This window comes from Nomascus leucogenys, chromosome 21 (assembly GCF_006542625.1).
Source record: "Nomascus leucogenys isolate Asia chromosome 21, Asia_NLE_v1, whole genome shotgun sequence".
In the NCBI taxonomy this organism is placed as follows: domain Eukaryota; kingdom Metazoa; phylum Chordata; class Mammalia; order Primates; family Hylobatidae; genus Nomascus; species Nomascus leucogenys.
The window spans coordinates 6,278,632-6,296,525 of NC_044401.1; the positions used below are offsets into that span (position 1 = coordinate 6,278,632).

General features: G+C 37.4%; 1 protein-coding gene across 1 annotated transcript in view; it reads left to right on the forward strand.

The window, feature by feature from the left end:
* The first annotated feature begins 2,977 nt into the window (after positions 1-2,977).
* The window catches only part of ZBTB20 (zinc finger and BTB domain containing 20), an 807,544-nt gene continuing 792,627 nt past the window's right edge, over positions 2,978-17,894 (forward strand). The window contains exon 1 of the mRNA XM_030802021.1: positions 2,978-3,088. The gene's annotated coding sequence lies outside the window, so the exon portion shown is untranslated. The remainder of the gene's footprint in view (positions 3,089-17,894) is intronic.

Consider the following 17,894-nt stretch of genomic DNA (forward strand, 5'->3'; position numbering starts at 1 on the left):
ACTTAGGCATTCTGTGCTATGTATTTCTGTGCTGTATATGCCATATGTGTACACAGCATAATTCATCCCTTTATTTCTCTCTTCCAAGACACAGTCAAGTCTTTGGAGAAAAATGCCAATTCTTATGCTTAGTTTTTAAGTTCCTGGCATCTTAAATGTCCAATAATTGTAGTTAGTATGAAGATACACACTTAGTACTTGTTGAATGAGTAAATAGTATAGTGGAAAGAGGCAGACAGACTTGAGTTTGAAAACAAGCTCTGCTACTTGTGACGCTGGATAAAGTATTCGAAGTCTGTGTCCTCATTAGTAACATAAGTAGATTACATTTGCTACTAGTTTGGCCTCTTTTGAAGCCTTGGGAACTGGAAACTATTTATAATCTGTGAAGGCAATAGATAGACTAATGGACTAAAAGAAGTATAAAAGTCTTAAAATTCTTCTCTAAGCAGTCACTTGTATTTTCATTTTATATCAATGTTGCCTTCTTCATCATCTTCCCTTTCTTTCTGTTTTTTTGAGACAGAGTCTCGCTCTGTCACCAGGCTGGAGGCAGTGGCGCAATCTGGGCTCATTGCAACCTCCAGCTCCCGGGTTCAAGAGATCCTCCTGCTTCAGCCTACCGAGTAGCTGGGACTACAGGCGCATGCCACGACACCCAGCTATTTTTTTGTATTATCTTCCCTCCCTTTCTTACCACATCTTGCTTATTTTATTCTTTTTCTCAATTCTGCTATTTGCTAACCAAGAAAACATCTCTCTTGACCCTTGACATAATTATGGAATTCTTGGTACATCTTTTGGGGTGTTTGTATCTGTGAGTGTGATCAAGGTATGTAGATGTATAATGTAAATATGAAAATTGAGGGATTTCTTAGAGGCAGAAAGATTCTAATTCCAGTTTCTAATATCACAGTAACAGGACATAACTACTACCTTAAATAGGGGCAGTAATACCTAGGGCTTCATCTTATCATTATTATTTGAATTAGAATATTTTGCACTGCTTTCCTAGTGTGCCCTATCATAATCTTAACTCTCATGCCAATAGGTTGAATAATACCTTAAAATTTTGTTGAAAACAACGAGTTTCAAGAATGACTTGGAAGAAGTGGTCATTGCTCCTTGGAGAAGTTATAGGAGTAACTATATGAACGCCAATGTTAAATTTTACTGAATTTTCTCATGTGCTGCTGATTGTTCTGTATGGAATACTTACTATTCTTACTAAATCACCTTTTTTTTTTTTTTTTTTTTTTTTCACCAGGGCCAATTTATTTTGCTTAGTTTCTGTCAAAGACCTCTAACCAGGCATCTTATGTGAAAGCATGCTGTACGTTCCAAAGCAGCCTGGGTTAAAATCCAGATGACTTAAGTCTATTGGAAACTATACATCAAATCCATGTCCTAGAAACAATGTCATTTTCAAATCTCAAGTACAGTATATTCTTTGCATGCATGGTATTTTTGATAAAGTCCCTTATTTTGTGACAAACTATTGCTATATCAGCTGCCTAAAAAAGTGGAACCTAGTTTGGCAGTAATTATTATTTTTTCTTTGTATAGTGAAAAGCGATTTCCCCAACCCTCCCATCTTGGCCCTTGTAAGAAATCCTTTTTAGGAATCTATCCTGGGCTTCCTGCTGGACTTCAGCCTCATTTTTTTCTCCAATGCCTGAGTACAGGACCAATATTTGATAAGAATTTGGCTCTGGGGAGTGCTATGCTGAGTGACAAATGGTTGAGGACGAAGGTTTTATTGAAGCATTTGAACCACACTTACTTTTCCGTGTTGCTTTATTTGTTCCTTCTACCACCTAGGATATTGAATTCTGTGGGCTCTGGTTGGGTCGTTGGTACTTCAGGCGTTCAGTAATAAGAAACATAATCTGCTTTTTCCGGCACGATAATAAATCTCATTTATATTAAGGGAGGCTTACTCCAAACTGTTTTACATAGTATTTTTCTAAATCTTCTGCATGAACAAATTCTTCCTTGAGCCCTAGCACTGTTCAGGCGGCCCCTGGGGAGCCGGTCTGGCAACCTGCGCCCCATTCCGCTGGAATCAAGCGTGACCCGATGCGGTCTTGGGCGCTGCCGCCAGCCAGACCCTCCTCCGGCTTTCCCACCCACCGCCCGGATCCAGCCTCCATCCCGCTGCCTCAGCCGTCCACGACAGGTACACCCCCTCTCCGCTCCCGCGGCTTCCCGGGGGCAGCTCGCCGCGCCAGACAGCGGGTAACCGCCGCCTCCGCTGGGGCATCCCGGCTCCATAGGCCCGACGCGCTCCAGACACCTGCCTCTCACTGGCCACCGCCGCTGCCCCTCACCCCGCAGCCCTCTCGGCAATTGGCCCCAGGCCGCCGCTCGTCATCCTCAGCCTTCTCCTAGAGTACCGCCTCCATCGCCGGGTCATTTAAGTTTATCACAAATAAATAAATAAAGGAGGAAATAGAAATGCGTAGAAAGTAAAAGCAGTAGGGGGTGGGGGAGAGGGGGCGTGGAGGAAAAGAAGGGAGGAGCGGAGGAGTAAGCAACCGAACTTGATTGCGCCTGTGTCGACCAATCACGGCTCACTCCAGTCCGGTCTGACGGGCTCCCTGAACCAATAGCCTTCCACCTCCCGGATCACTGAACAACGAGATACGATTGACCTCTTCAGAGTGGGTGAAGGTGCGGCGAGGGGAGGGGGTTGTGGGGGTGGGCGAAGTGGAAGGATCGTCCACCAATCGCCTGTTAATACTTCTCTGAGCGAAGTTTCTGCGTCCCAATGGATGTTTGAGATAGCGGATTGGGCCGCTTTTAGCCCAATCGAAGGTGACAGAGATGAGGGAAGAGGAAGAAAGGGGCGGGGACGGGGGGGCGGAGGGGAGAAGGAAGAGTGCATTTTGTTTATGGGCGGCAACCTCACGAGGGGCGTCCCATTCTCATTGGCTCACTGAAGCCAAGAGTGGCGTGAGAGCAATCCTATAGCGGGAAGAGATAGAGGGTTCGCGGAGTGAAGCGTCCAATGTGGGCCTTCTGCTGAAGAAGCAGGGGCGGGGGGAAGTTTAGGAGTTGAGGAAAGAAGATTAAAGAACGCCAGGAGGTAATGCCAAAAACTCTAATTTGTTGTGGGGCGGGAGGGAGGGAGGAGTGTGTGCGTGCCGAGGGGGATGAGGCGTCTGTGAGGCGCCTGGAGTGGGGGGCGGCGGGACTGGGAAGGAGGGCAGCGGGGTGGGGTTGGGGGAGCGACTTACAGAGCGGCGAGCCAGCGGGCCTTGAGCTGGACGAGCGCGCGCGCCCCCGCGCCGCGCCCCGCCCGCGCCCCCTCCCTCGGCGCCCCTCTTAGCGCCCGGCGGCTGCCTCGCCCTACTGGGCGGGGAGGCGGGAGGGAGGCGCGGGAGGGTCGGCGGGTGGCGGGGCGGGCGGGACGTCCCGCAGCTGGAAACGTGTCTTCTGCCTTCTTCTCTCTACTCCCTGCGCCTGGAGCCGCTGCTTCCAAGAAGAGGAGCTGAGGGGGACTAGCCGGGGCTCAGGAGCTGCTAGAGGCGCCCGCTTGTCTTCTGTCCCCTCCCTCCTCGCTCTACCCCGCTTGCCGTGGCTCTCGCGGTCTCTGGAGCGTCTTCAGAGAACTGGGGGGCAGGAGGTGTCCTGGCCCCACAGCCGCTGGATGCCTCTCCAGACGCCGGAGCTCCCGGCCCCCGCCTGCTTCGCTTCTACGACTAGAGAGGAGGGGGCTTGGGAAGGGAAGACACACCTTTCCTTCTTTCTCTTCTCCTTTGGGCCACTTTGGAAACATTAAAACATGTTAACACTTTTTGATTCCTGATATAAAAATGGTTGGAAGGTTCTTGAAAGTTTAAAACAAATGCCGTCTCTCGTACATTGTTTAATGCATTCCTGTCTGTGTGGCTTTTGGGTCCTCCCCCCGCCCCCAGCTGTTACCCTTTTTAAGGATGCTGAAGAGGCAGGAGGCAGGGATTTTCTAAAAGTTCTATTGATAAACACACTTGCAGAAACATATGCTAGGCACACACACAAACTATAAACATTAGCGAAAAACACAATATGGCGTACAGCTACGGTACCTAGCGCGGTAATCCGCTGATCTCTCACTCGGAACCGGGTTGAATGAGGTCGGTAGCAGGATGACAGCTCTCCAGTAAAAATCTGAATGAATCAGGAAGTAGTTTGGAAGCTTGCGGGTGTAGTACTGTCCTCAGAATCAGCATTGGCCAAACCTAAGTTGAACATGTTACCTTTCTAGACATGGGAAAATCTTCTCCACTGTTTTTTCTATTAAAAATACCAAACTGGTGCTAAAGTTTCCTCACTGCGTGGCGGTGTATACATTTCAGCTAAAAAAATTATAGGAGCCATTCACCCAGTGTTTTCAAGTGAATGCTATTCTGAAGTTACTGTTGTAACTTGTTGCCATTGAAAATTTTAAAACAATTACCATTTTATAAATAAAATAGCTGTAGACACTGAATTTAAGTGATAACCAGTCATCCTTAAATTTATAATGGTTTGTTTTCATTTCTGTTCATGCTCCCAATCCCAAGTACCCTTGGCTATCTTGTGGAAATATTTATACAGATCCTCCTCCACTCCCAGTCACATACAGTCAGCCCTTCCTGTGCCTATGTTCTGCATCTGTGGATTTAACCAACAGCAGATCAAAAATATTTTGGGTGTGGGGGAATAGATGGAATAGAATATATATAGATTTTTTTCTTGCCACAATTCCCTAAACAATACAGTGTAACAACGATTTATTAATAGCATTTACTTGTATTAGGTATTATAAGTAACCTAGAGATGATTTAAAGTATATGGGAGAATGTGCTTAGGTAAAATGCAAATACTACACTATTTTATGTAAGGGACTTGAGCATCTGTGGATTTTGGTTTCCTAGAGAGGTCCCAGAACCAATCTCCCATGGATACTGAGGGTCAACTGTAAGTTTGCCCAGTCGAGATGTGGCTACTTTTTGTGTTTTTGCTTTAAAATGAAGAATCTGTATTTTTCTAGTGAAAGAAAAAAAAAATACATTGATTTTCATGCCTTTGTTCTTTGTGATTCTTAGAATATATCAGAGTTGTTGCACACATAGTGCATGGTGATATCCCTGTGCCGTCTTTCCAGTAGTCTCCCAGGAAAGCGTTTGAAATTGCCTTTGAGGAATTGTTGATGTAACTATTCAGTACTCAAGGCTTAATTTTCAAGATTGGGGTTGTGATTTTTATGGAGCTCAATTTTGGAGGGCCTTAGGTTTGGGGACACGGTGTTGAAGTAAACAGGTGAGAAGAAGAAAAGTGAGATTTCTAGAACTATATTAGCTGCTCAGTGAGTTGGGCAATTGGATATTTTTGGTTTTATGATTTCAGATTTTATAGACCAGTGGAATACAGGCCTTGTGCATATGAAGATCAGGTGACAAGTTTGCTGGCTACCAGCCTCCACAGCAATATGCCCTTTCACGGTGAGGTCCTAATTTTAACAAGCTAAAGAAAGTATCAGATTAAAAATTGTCAAATTTTATGCATTTCCAGGAAGAAGTCTTTATGCTTACCCATCTAGGCCCGTGTTTTAAGATTACTACAAAACCAAGAAAATGCGCATATAGGTCATGTGTACATTGACTAGCTACTAAAAGAAAATATGAGATTAAATGGAATACTAGAGGAAAGAGAAACTTTCATGTGAGGGCTATAACTGGGGAAGGGGGTGTTTAGAACTATCAGCTGATGTGATGCCAGTTTCTTATATAATTGGATCAGAAAGTTTTTGAGACCCGCAAATATCTAATTCCTCTTGTTGTCCTGTTAATAAGAATTTGACTACTTGGTATAGGAAGAAAATCTAAGGAAAAAGTATTTTAAGTCAATTATTTTTGTTGCATTAGTGAAAGTTTTCAGAAGACTTTTTAGACAAATTGGACTTTGTAGTAAAAAGGCTAGTCTGAATAATTAGGTAAATTGGACTTTCTAGAAAAAAAGGCCAGTCTGAATAATTAGGTCGTTTTAGAAGGGCAATAAAAGCTACAACTAAATTCCTAATTTATAAAATAATTACATATTATTTTGAATAACTTTACAGAATCAGTGGCAAGCAGAGACTTCTTTAAAACATTTGGAATACAGAAGTAGAGATTGATGGGCTTTGCTTTAGTCTCTGAAATAATCCTATTTTTCTGAAATGGATGGTTAAATTTATCATATTGTTCTAGACACTTGGAGTGTAATAATGAACAAGAGAGAAAATTGCCTGCCCTTGTGGAGCTTACATTCTAATGCCAAACACACTTTGTGCATTTTAGATTGTTAGGGGAGGAGATTTTTTAATGAAACTTTAAAACCTAGCTGCTTTCTTGTTTTAGGAACTACAGTTTGAAAGAGCTTACAGAAGTTTGAGAAGGAGGAAGGTGTTTACCAGTTGGCAGTGATAGGAAAGGAAGATCTTAGTTTATTTCTTATTTGTACCTTTTGTTATTGTCATGAAACTTTCTCCATATATTTCAGTTGGTAATTTTAACAGATAGGGATTTTTTTTCATGATTTTAATAATGTCTTTGAAATAAATAAAATGTTGCTTTATATTAAAAAAATCTTGTGTCTTGAAATTTACTATAAAATTCCTACATAGTATTATCTTGTTAGCAAAGTATGGTAAAAGAAAAGCTAGAATATCTGTTAATTTTTGGTTAGGATTTGTTTTTAGGAACATATCTGAAAAATCAAGTACCTAAATCTTTTTCAGTTCTGGGTTTCTTTTTTGTTTTTTGAGATGGGAATCTCCTTTTATTGCCCAGGCTGTACTTTAACTCCTGGGCTCAAGTGATCCGCCTTCCTGTCTCAGCCTCCTAGTAGCTGGGACTACAGGTGCATGCCACCATGCCTAGTTTCAGTTGTGATTTTATCAAGAGAAGGTGAAAATTTATTGTAATTAGTTTATAGGCGACATTAAAGAGGAGAGACCTGCAAAAAATGCTTTGTTATTTAAACTATTTTTTCAAAAGCATTTGATTGGCACTTTTCTGCTTTAATAGACTTATTTGTAATGCAAGAGGAACATTACAGAAGATTTTAGTAATACTTTAATCATTTAGCCTGTAGGTGTAAAAATCCTGAGTTTCTAACAGAAGGAAAGTTGGTACCTGGTTAAATGAGTATATGATTTAATGTTGAGTTTGTGACTTCAAGTAGTGGGTGTCTCACCTTTCCAAAACCTAGTTCATAGTTCTCAAATAACAGTTTTTAATTTTTTTTCCCATCTGTCATGGTGAGTCTTACTTTGTTAGCCAAATACAAGTTTAGTTCTTAAGTGGAATAACTTTTTTTAGTACAATCCTCCCTCCCCCAGTCCTCCCATCCTGTGCCATGGAGGGTTTGTCACGCTTATACCTACATTAGATCTCTATTTATGCTAATTTGGAACATAATCAGCCTCTTCCAGGAAGGGTACATATTAATGCACTTTAGAGCAGTTTGTGATTGCCTCTGGCTATTTGTATACAGACTTGCCAGCATCTGAAAGCTATAAATAGGAAGATTTAGGAGGAAACAGACTTTATAACTAATGGAATACATTGTTTCAGTTGAAATTTTTTGTTTTTTTTTTGTTTGTTTGTTTTTGATGGAGTCTTGCTCTGTCGCCAGGCTGGAGTGCAGTGGCACAATCTTGGCTCACTGCAGCCTCGCCTCCCAGATTCAAGCAATTCTCCTGCCTCAGCCTCCTGAGTAGCTGGGACTACAGGCGCACACAGCCACACCCTGCTAATTTTTTTTGTTATTTTTAGTAGATACAGGGTTTCACCATGTTGGCCAGGATGGTCTTGATCTCCTGACCTCGTGATCTGCCTGCCTCGGCCTCCCAAAGAGCTAGGATTACAGGTGTGAGCCACCGCGCCCAGCCTCAGTTGAATTTTTTTTTAAAGAGCAAAATGGAAGAATGGCTAATAGAATGTTAAAAAGTAAGACCGTTTCCTGTTTTTTGGTAAGGATGGTTGATCGATGTGTGTTTGCATGTGTGTGTGAGTATATATTTATAAATGAGCAGTTTTTGAATAAAGACATATCAGTACTGGATAAATAATTACAGTCCTGCCTGTGGTCCTTGACATGGAGTGTATTCAGGGTTCCCTGGTGATTTTGTTTAAGCCACTTTGTTACCAAAACTTTCCTATGGATAGCATAGAAACACAAGCTAATTAAATTTCTATAAATTTTATAATATTTTTGGGATGAAATGTTATTTTGGAAGTATTTTTTTTAAGCATGATTACCAGCCAACCTGTGAAATGAATGAAATCTGAAGTGCAGAGTTCGTAGAACCTTATATCCACCTAAAATAGTTGAGTTTCAAGAAGGTATTCTTAACGGCAGAAGATGAAATCTTGACATCTATCAAATTTTTATAGTAATAAAGTAAGCATGACTAAGTTTATTAATATTCATATTTGTAAGGTAAGTCTAAGCATGTGTACAGTGCTTAATTTTAAGTCAAAATTTGGGGTGTTATTGGCTAGACACAGTCATTTCTTTGCCAGAGATACTAGGCTGTGTGAAGGCTAACCATCTGTCAAGTGATAGAGACAAAGAAAGGTTTTAATATACTAGTCTAAAATTTCCACAAACTTGTTTTGAATTGTATTGTCATTTTCTTTTGGCCTTCATATTCTGTGTTGAATATGCACTGGGTCAGTCACCCTACTTTGTTTTATGAACAAACTATTCAAGGTCCAGATAAGGTTATTGTCACAGCTGATGTGATCTAGAGGCAAGATAAAATATGTTTTGATTTTGCTTTCATATAATCAAAAACTCACAGTGGGCCACCCACTAGTAGTTACACAAATGGTTTCAAGTGTACTTGTTTTCACCTACCCATTCTGAATTTTGGGTGTCTTAATTATTTTGCTTTATATATTCAAGCCTTGTATTTCAAACCCATTCCTGAGCTGTTTGGGGGAAGAAAAAGTAGCAACATGAATCCAGATTGCCTGTTTTAGGTACAATATGGTGTGATGTGAAATTGAAACAGCAGATTGGTGAGAAACTTTAGTTTCAAACAAATATAAACTAGTTTGTTTAGTGAAGTCATACACAAAACAGTAGTCTCTATTGACAGGGCAATGTTTTTTTCAGTGATTCCCATATCATGAGGTCACTTTTGTTCTTTGGGCCAACAGTCTGTTTTCAAGGTGTCATATAAGAAGAAGAAGCACTAAATACTGCTGATTGTAATGATATACTTACATATGGCAGCCCAAGAAATTATTTATAGCAGTGCTAATTATATCAATAAAAATAGCAATATTAATACTGTGTCAAAATCCATTCTTGACAGTATGAGGTAAACAGAACTATAGTCAAACAAAGCAGCCAGCCTGTCTTTACTGTCAGCTCATGGATATGCACTTTAAGAAAAATATACACACAGTTTAGAGAGTTGAGTGTACCAATTTAATCTCTTTTCATTTACTTTTGGCTTTTAAAAAGATGTTCTAATTCAACATAATATTAAAAAGATTTTTATTTTTAATTTTGAAACTCTTGGTACTCATTTTCTTACTGTCATTAGTAAGTTTCTAGAAATTTATTTGTATTTCACTGCTTTATAAATTATCAGAAATTCATTTTAGTGTGCCCTCATTTTGGAGCACAGATTACCATTACAAAAGGAAACTATTAATAGAACAATCTCTAACAATTTACAAAACAAAACAAAACAAAGACCCCTACCACCGCCACACACACTTACACACTCTCATTCACACACATTTTCAGTAAATCCTTGGCTTCCTTTAGACATAAGAAAATGGCCTTTTCCATGGTTTTGATTCAAGATAAAGCATAAATTTTGTTTGTAGTTTTCATTACTTCTAACCAGTTTTTACAGTTTTATGGTATTTTAAATATGTTGTCTTAGGAATATAAAATTAAGTAAGTAGAAGTAATTACATCCAAAGATTTTTAACTTGGGGACAATATCTACCTTTTCAATCTCTCATATATTAAATTTAACTCTTACTTTATTATACATTGTCAAAAATTTCAGATGTGGAGTTAGTAGAGGTTGTTCTAGGTCTACTGCTGCCACTAATTAGTTATATGATCTATGGCATGTTGCATAATCTATGCGGATCTCCAGCTTATTAGCACCTTAGATTTTTCATTTTTAGGGTCATTTTCAGTTCTAATCATCTGAGTTTGTTTCCTTCAACAATTGAATTGTTATTTTAGCTTCTGGTAGTGTTACTGAAACTGATGCTTATGACACCTAGAAACAGTATATGTAAAATACTTGACTTTGCTTTCCACTTTTAGTCTTTCATAAAAGTTTAATTTTAATGATACTTGCTTTCTAACATAGCACACTAGTAAAGTATAGATATATGATATTAAGTACTTATAAACTTTCATAGTGGGTAAGTATAATAAATCTATTAGTTTACATACTTTGCCAACTCATCTTAACTCAGGAAGGTGTATTGGTAATAGAACAATCTATTGTAAACTTGACTCTGCATTTCATGCAGCATAAAGTTGTTAAATTGAGGATGCAGGTAACAACAGAATGAATCAACTCACATTTTTCTATTTCTATAAAATCTATAGATAGATACATTTATTCAAAGATAAAAGATAAATTTGGTTTTGTGATTCTCTTCTCTAAGCAAAAAATAGGTATACATTGAGTAATCAGGAACCACCTCCATGCAGATCTTATAAAATTGGTAATTTTTAACTACTGCATTTAGTTTTTGATCTTATATTATATCCATGCACAGATAGATTTACATAGGAAGGAAGATAAAGTAGGCAAAGAAATCTGACTATTTTGATGTTTCACAGAGGAAAGAATCTGTTAGAAAAGACTGCAAATATTGTCCTGTTGTATATTGAAAGAAACACCTATATACAATTTGTATATACCTACTTGATAGATCTTTAATGATAACCTCAAAGTTCTAATTTAAAATTTTACTCTCAGTTTCTGTTTAATTGACTCATCCTTTTTGCTAGTGTGAATGGTAGTGAAAGGCTGAAAGCCATCTAACGTTACCTTAGATGGAAACAGCTATCTGCAGGAAGCTATACTATCCTGAATCCTCTCATTTCCTCACATCCACCCACAGCTCCAGATGTTCCTGGTACTGATCATATAATATATTATAAATCACCTCATAGCCAAAATATACTCTCTGTTAGATGATGCTAAGCTATTTTAGCTTACCAAACATCTAGCTAATCAGGAGGAATTGTAAGAATAATTTTAGATCAATTGTTGGACCCAAAAGGTGGTATGAATGCTTCAATGCATGCAAATAATGGAAAAGATACTCTAAATGTGCCTCAGGGAAGCTGGTTTTAGTGTTAACCAGCTTATTTACGTATACGTATTGAAGCATCACTGTAACTCTTCTAAAGCCATCAGTACCAAAAAGACTAGCAAAATTATTAGTGGGAAGCACAGTGAAAAGTAAATGCATTCTATCCTTGTATTAAACAGTAATACTAATCACACCACCAACACCAATAGTAGCCAACATTTACTGAGATCTTACTTTGTTGCAGTCATTGGTTATATCTGCATTTTTTCAGTTAATTCCACAATCCCGTGAGACAGGTACCTTTATTATCCCAATTTTAAAGATATGTGAAGGCTCAGAAAGGGTAAGTATCTTGTTCAAAGTCACACAGCTAAGTATAAAACACATGGGAAATTAAACTCAAGTACAGCTCTGGAGAACCTAAGCTCTTAATCACCACCCCATCAGACCTCTATTCTGGGATGATTTTAACTCAGTGCTTGCCCAGATTAATAATGGCAATTTTATTTCAGAAAGGCATAGATTTGGAGAAGGTTCTAGAGAAGGGTACAAGGTGAAGGACTTGTAAGTAGGAACAATGGTTGCTGTGAGAGATCTTTTTAAAATATAACTCTTCAGTCTAGAATTAAAAATGATGATAGAGAATTTGTCTAAAGGTTGTACAGTGAATGGACTCTTAACTGCTGCCTGATTTAGTTCTATTTGCAACAGTGGAGCTGGGTACCATGTTAAAGCAGGCCTTGGAAATCATGGATAGGAGCAGGACAAAGGAAGTATTACTGGAAGTTCTGGGAAGGTAGAGGTCAAAAAGGAAAACTAAATCAAACCCGACTGAATAACCAAGAACCAGGTATCATACAGAAATAGGGGTGAGGGAGGCCAGAAACAATATATTCAAAGGGTAGCAAATCCTATGACTTTGGAAGGCTTTTGTGTTTGTTTGTTCTTTGTGCCCTTAACATTTGTTTCAGAAACCAATAGCTGGCTTAAATATGGGTCACCGAGAGTTTGGAAAACAAAGACTGCTATGCTTTTGGCACAAAAACATGATCATCAGTCCTAACCTAGAATTAGGCAGTAAGTTTAAGTGCATGCCAAAGATATGCAATGTAGCACAATCTGTGTGGTAAGCCATTTATTGAATGCCTACTGTGTGCCACCCAATTTGGAAATCACTGTTCTAGGAACATTTATAATCTACATTGTTGTTTGCTGTCCAATTTTCAAAAACAAGAAAACATCTGTTAACTTTCTTGAGGATGTGATGGATATGAGGGGTAAAATATTATATACCTTAATTTTGTTTTATTTATTATGGAATTTAGCCTTTGTCTCCTCCTTCCCATATTCATGGAATTTTAAAACAGCCTCTACTATGCTTTGAGTGGAATACAGTCTAGACTTTTATTATGTACTTTAACTTTTCCTTGATTTGTCACTGTACTGAAAGAAAGATTTAATTTTATCTGATAGTATAAATGCATTTCTATCAGAGTAGTAGTCTCAAATCGGTTCAGGTAAAGTCAGTGTACATGACTTTGGATTATATTTAGTATAGTCAGCATGCATGAATTAAAAGGAATTATAGTAACCTTTAAAGTGAATTTTTACTTCAGATAATTTAAATTACCTCCAACCAAGTACGTGTGTCATGTATACATACATACTCATATGCCCTTTGTATACGAGGTACTAAAAACTTAAAAAGTTTTCAAAAGATAATGTTCACTCTTAAGCTATATTACAAATATTAGCTGTATCATCTGAATGCAGTCAAAGAATAATGAAATTGCTATACCATCCCTTATGTGTCTTTACCGTTCCTTATGAGAATATCTGATATTTTCTTTATTCCTTTATTTTTAGTGCATTAAGAAGTATAGTATAATAATAATTTTATATAATTCAAATGGATACATCACTGAAAAATGTATTTAAAGTTAGAAAAATTATCAACATTCAGTTCGTGCAAGGCACCTTTCTCCTCAAGTTCATCATCAGTGGTACTCTATTGTTCTTGTAATTTTGATAGCCTGTGGGACCTAGTGTTCTTAACAGCCATGTTGTTTGTATCTCACTGTCCTTTATACATCTGACCCTCAGAGAAATACCTTTGAACACTCATGCTTTTAATAATCTTTCTTGTTTTAGAAAGAGGTTGAGAACAAGGCAATACTGTGTTAAAGGGGTCATTTGAGCTGAAAAGCAGTATGGGAAAAATGAACAAAATTCTCGGTTCTTCTGATTCAAATATTCTGCATTACAGAATTACCAAAGTGTGTAAGAGCCAAAAATAAATGGTTGTTTCTGTCATTTGGAGTATGCATTACTCTGTTTCTGTCTTATATGTGTAATGATGAGTTTTATAATGCAAAATGGGTGCATCTGGTGTAAAGTGAATTTGATTCAGTGTGATGTTTTATATGCAGTTTAACTTATAACTTAAATTCTTTGACGTTCATCACTTAGGAAAGGTAACATTTAGAATTATAGTACACTTAACTGCAGTTCCTTAACGACAGGTACCATGCTTTATTTATCTTTATAGCTTTAGTGCTTAGCCTAATATCTGGCACACAGGAGGGATTCATGTTCATCGGGCTTTTTTGTACTTATCCTAGGAAAATTATTTTTCCTTACTAGACTATCCATTTACTTATTGGAGTTCAAATTTAGCATTGTTAAAATTGTTATTACCTATTATAGACTTTCCCTGTACTTTTCCAAGACCCAACGTGTTTGTACATGTTCACAGTTTTCTATCCTTTTAGGTACTTAATGAAATTCTATCATGGTAGAAATTCCAATAAAATTACATTTACTGTGATTCAGAAAAGAAATATGTCAGGTATCTCCCATCAGTGGTAAAGCAAATCTACTATAATCAATTCAGTATATTGTGTTGAATAGAGTACACAGAATTATATTATCTGCTGATTTAAGGATGAAACCCATATTTCATATCCTATATGATTCCTATCTGGATAGAGGGACAAACAGAGCACAATATGCTTTGTAATTCATAGATTGCAATTGAGATTTTGAACTTTTTATATGAGCTTTCTAATTCTTAAGGAATGTTCATAAAATTTCACACAATTAAAAAATAGGTTTAATTATTTTACCTAATTATCTGAGTTATTTAGAAGTCTCATCCAGTTAAACACTGTAATATTAGTGATAATATAATATAATCCTTAGCTCTTCTAGAAAGCAAAAAAGGTAATTGGGTTGTGAACAATATAGAGGGTAACATCATGTAAACCACATGTGGGACACATGTAATTCCTATATAAATAGCTGACATACTTTTTCATATTTATAAAACTTGTTAGACATTGGCAAACTTGATTGGCTAAAGTCATAATATGTCTTTCTAACTGAAACTACAGCAAATTGATTTGAAGTTGTTTTCAAAACAAAAGATAATTAAGTCCTGGAATAATAAAACTGGGATTGCATTAAAGCTTACTTAAAGTGATTAATAGCTGGAGTGTATTTCACGATCTCTAAGAGCATGCAGAAGAACATATTGTCATTTTATATATTCAGGAATATGCTTTCTGAGGAAACTATTGATTCTTAGGAATAAGTATAATGAAGTCCAGACGTACCTCACACCCACATACCCCACTCCACCCCAGGCTTTTTTAAAATTAAAGACTTTGAAAACAAAGTAGCTATATATGGTTATCTTCTTCACTTCCAATTCCAAGCTGCCTGCCTTTCTGAAGCAAATGGCTGCTGTGACCTATAAACAACTGTCATGACACCTTGGGCAGAGAAACACTGCTTTGAAACTTATGCCTTCAGTTGGGCAAGCAACTGGAGAATGGTGCTGGAGTCCATGGGTAAATATGAGAAAGCAACAGACATTGGGAGGAAGAGCTTGGGCTTTAGAGGTTTGTGAACTCCTGTAGGAGAAGGTCAGTATTTATCCATTTTAAGTACCAAAGTATCTCCAACTGCTAAAAAGCTAAAGTAGCTGAATGTCCTGGTGGAGTCCTCTCTGTCTTTGGAGGCTAAAAAGAAATAGAGATAGGACAACAGAGCTCTTTCTCCATGTGCCTTTGCAGGGAACTGACAGGCTGTTTACCTTTGCTTTTCACCACCTGTGATATTTCTGCCATTTAGGATAATCTGGCAACCAGACCTGAGCTCCAGTGAGTTAGCGAAAAATAGCAATTCATTTAAGGAGACCCATAGCAAGTGAGAGAGGAAAATCAGAGTACACACTCTGGGTAACTAGGACTACTGGCAAAAACATGAAAACTGAATTTGAAAACAAAAATTGGGAGCACTTAAGGAAATTCAAAGAACAGAAAATAATTTCAGATATTAAATGTATCTCATTTGAACAACTCAGGATTTGTGGGAGAGCATAGTCACTGTTGAAACATGAATTAGTGAATGAAAAGACCAAATGTAAGAAATGTATCCAAGCATATAAAAAACCATGATGAAATATTGAATAAAAAAGATGAGATTTGGTGGATAGATATAGACATCAAAATGTGAATGATAGGAATTACAGTGGGAAAAATTAGTATAGATAATGAAGAGGTAAAATTTTATTTATTTATTTTTGAGACGGAGTCTCGCTCTGTTGCCCATGCTGGAGTGCAGTGGCATGATCTCGGCTCACTGCAACCTCCGCCTTCCAGCTTCAAGCTATTCTCCTGCTTCAGCCTCCCGAGTAGCTGGGACTACAGGTGCGTGCCACCATGCCTGGCTTTTTGTAGTTATAGTAGAGATGGGGTTTCACCGTGTTAGCCAGGATGATCTTGATATCCTGACCTTATGATCCACCCACCTTGGCCTCCCAAAGTAAAAATTAAAAAAAAAAATAGCAAAATCTATCAGATATTAAGAAAGATTGGAGTCTGTGGATTAAAAGGGTTTAATGATTTATTGTCTTGATTGAAAGAAAAGACACATTTAAGTATATCCTAATAAAAGTTCTGAAATCAAAAAATTAATTGAGACATAAACCCTCAAGTAGAAAAAACAAATTCATATAAAGGGGAAAATATCAAAGTATCATAGGACTTATTTGCATATCTGTAACACTGGAAGTTACAAGATAGTGGAATGATATTTGCAGACTGCTGAAAGAAAATGACTATAATTCAAGAATCTCCATGCCCAGAAAGTTATTTGCAAGCCGAGGTGAGAAAGAAATACATTTAAGAATATGCAAGAATTCATTGTATGTAGTGATTATATCCCCTCTGAGAAAATGCCAGAGTCCAGATTATAAGCAAACAACAAATGAACTAGAACAAAGACTTTAAGATGAGGAAGATGAAGAGGAAAGAAAATGGTAGGAATAATGAGCATTTATATATAATTTGTGTGTGTGTGTATAATTTTATCTAACAGAGATAAGTGGCTAGCAATATGAAATACAATAGGTAATTTGAGGCTCTTGAAATAAAAGGATATTTCTTTAGGAAATTTTAAAATGTACTAAGCTGTCTCTTTGGAACATGGGAGATAGAGAAGGTGGGCAGCTGGAAAATGAAAGAGGAGGAAAATGGGTGGTGGGAGATGAGAGGAAAGGAGGAAGAGAAGAGGGATGGAAGTGAATATATTCTAAAGATCTCATTTATTTAGGAAAAGGGGAAAGGGGGAATAGAATCTCTTGATGGGGGAAAGTGTCTTTTACATATATTAATCTGTTTATTAGAGTACAGAAAGGGAAGATAATCTTTAATGCAATGAAATGGCACTTAGAACTTACATATTAACAAGGAGACAATAGAATGCATAGCCACTTGATGAAGCAAAATAGAGAAGGGAATAAGGAAACAATAATATAAAATAAGAATATAAAGTAACCAAAAAATATACAATTAAGCACATCAATTACTACATTTAGTGTATATGGGCTAAATTCTCCCATTAAAAGACAGTTAATATCAGACTACACTAAAAAACATAAACCAGCTAAATTATATTACAAGAAAAATAAGACCAAGTTATGAAGAAGAGTTATTTGTAAAATGAGAGGCATAAAGATATCAGACAAATGCAAACAAAAGAAAAATAGCAAAATATGAATGACAACATTGTTATTAAATACGATGGAATTCAAAGTTAAAAGTATTAAAAGAGAAAGAAGGGGTACTATAATAAAAGGCACAGTTTATGAAGAAAATAACCACATAAAATCTGTATACGGCAGGTTTGTTTATAGTAATTACATAGAATACAAATTATTGGAAAGGTCTAGTCAGTTCTGTTAAACACAAACAATGACTAAGATAAATGGAGTAATTCATAAACTTGATTTGATATACATGTAGAATCTGACATTCTTTAAATATTTTTCAACATCTCTGCACTTGGCTGCTAAGAAAACTGAGTTTTAGACAACAGAGATTTTGCAGGCACTTTCTCTGACTATAAGCTAACATATATAAAATTTTAACAGTTTTTCTAAAAGGTTAAAAAAATCTACATAGAAATTAAAACATTCCCAGATATCTTTTGGATAAAGAAGAAATCACCTAGAAAGCAATGAAAAGGAAAATATTTTCTGTAAAAGCCAATGAAAACTAGCTAAAACAG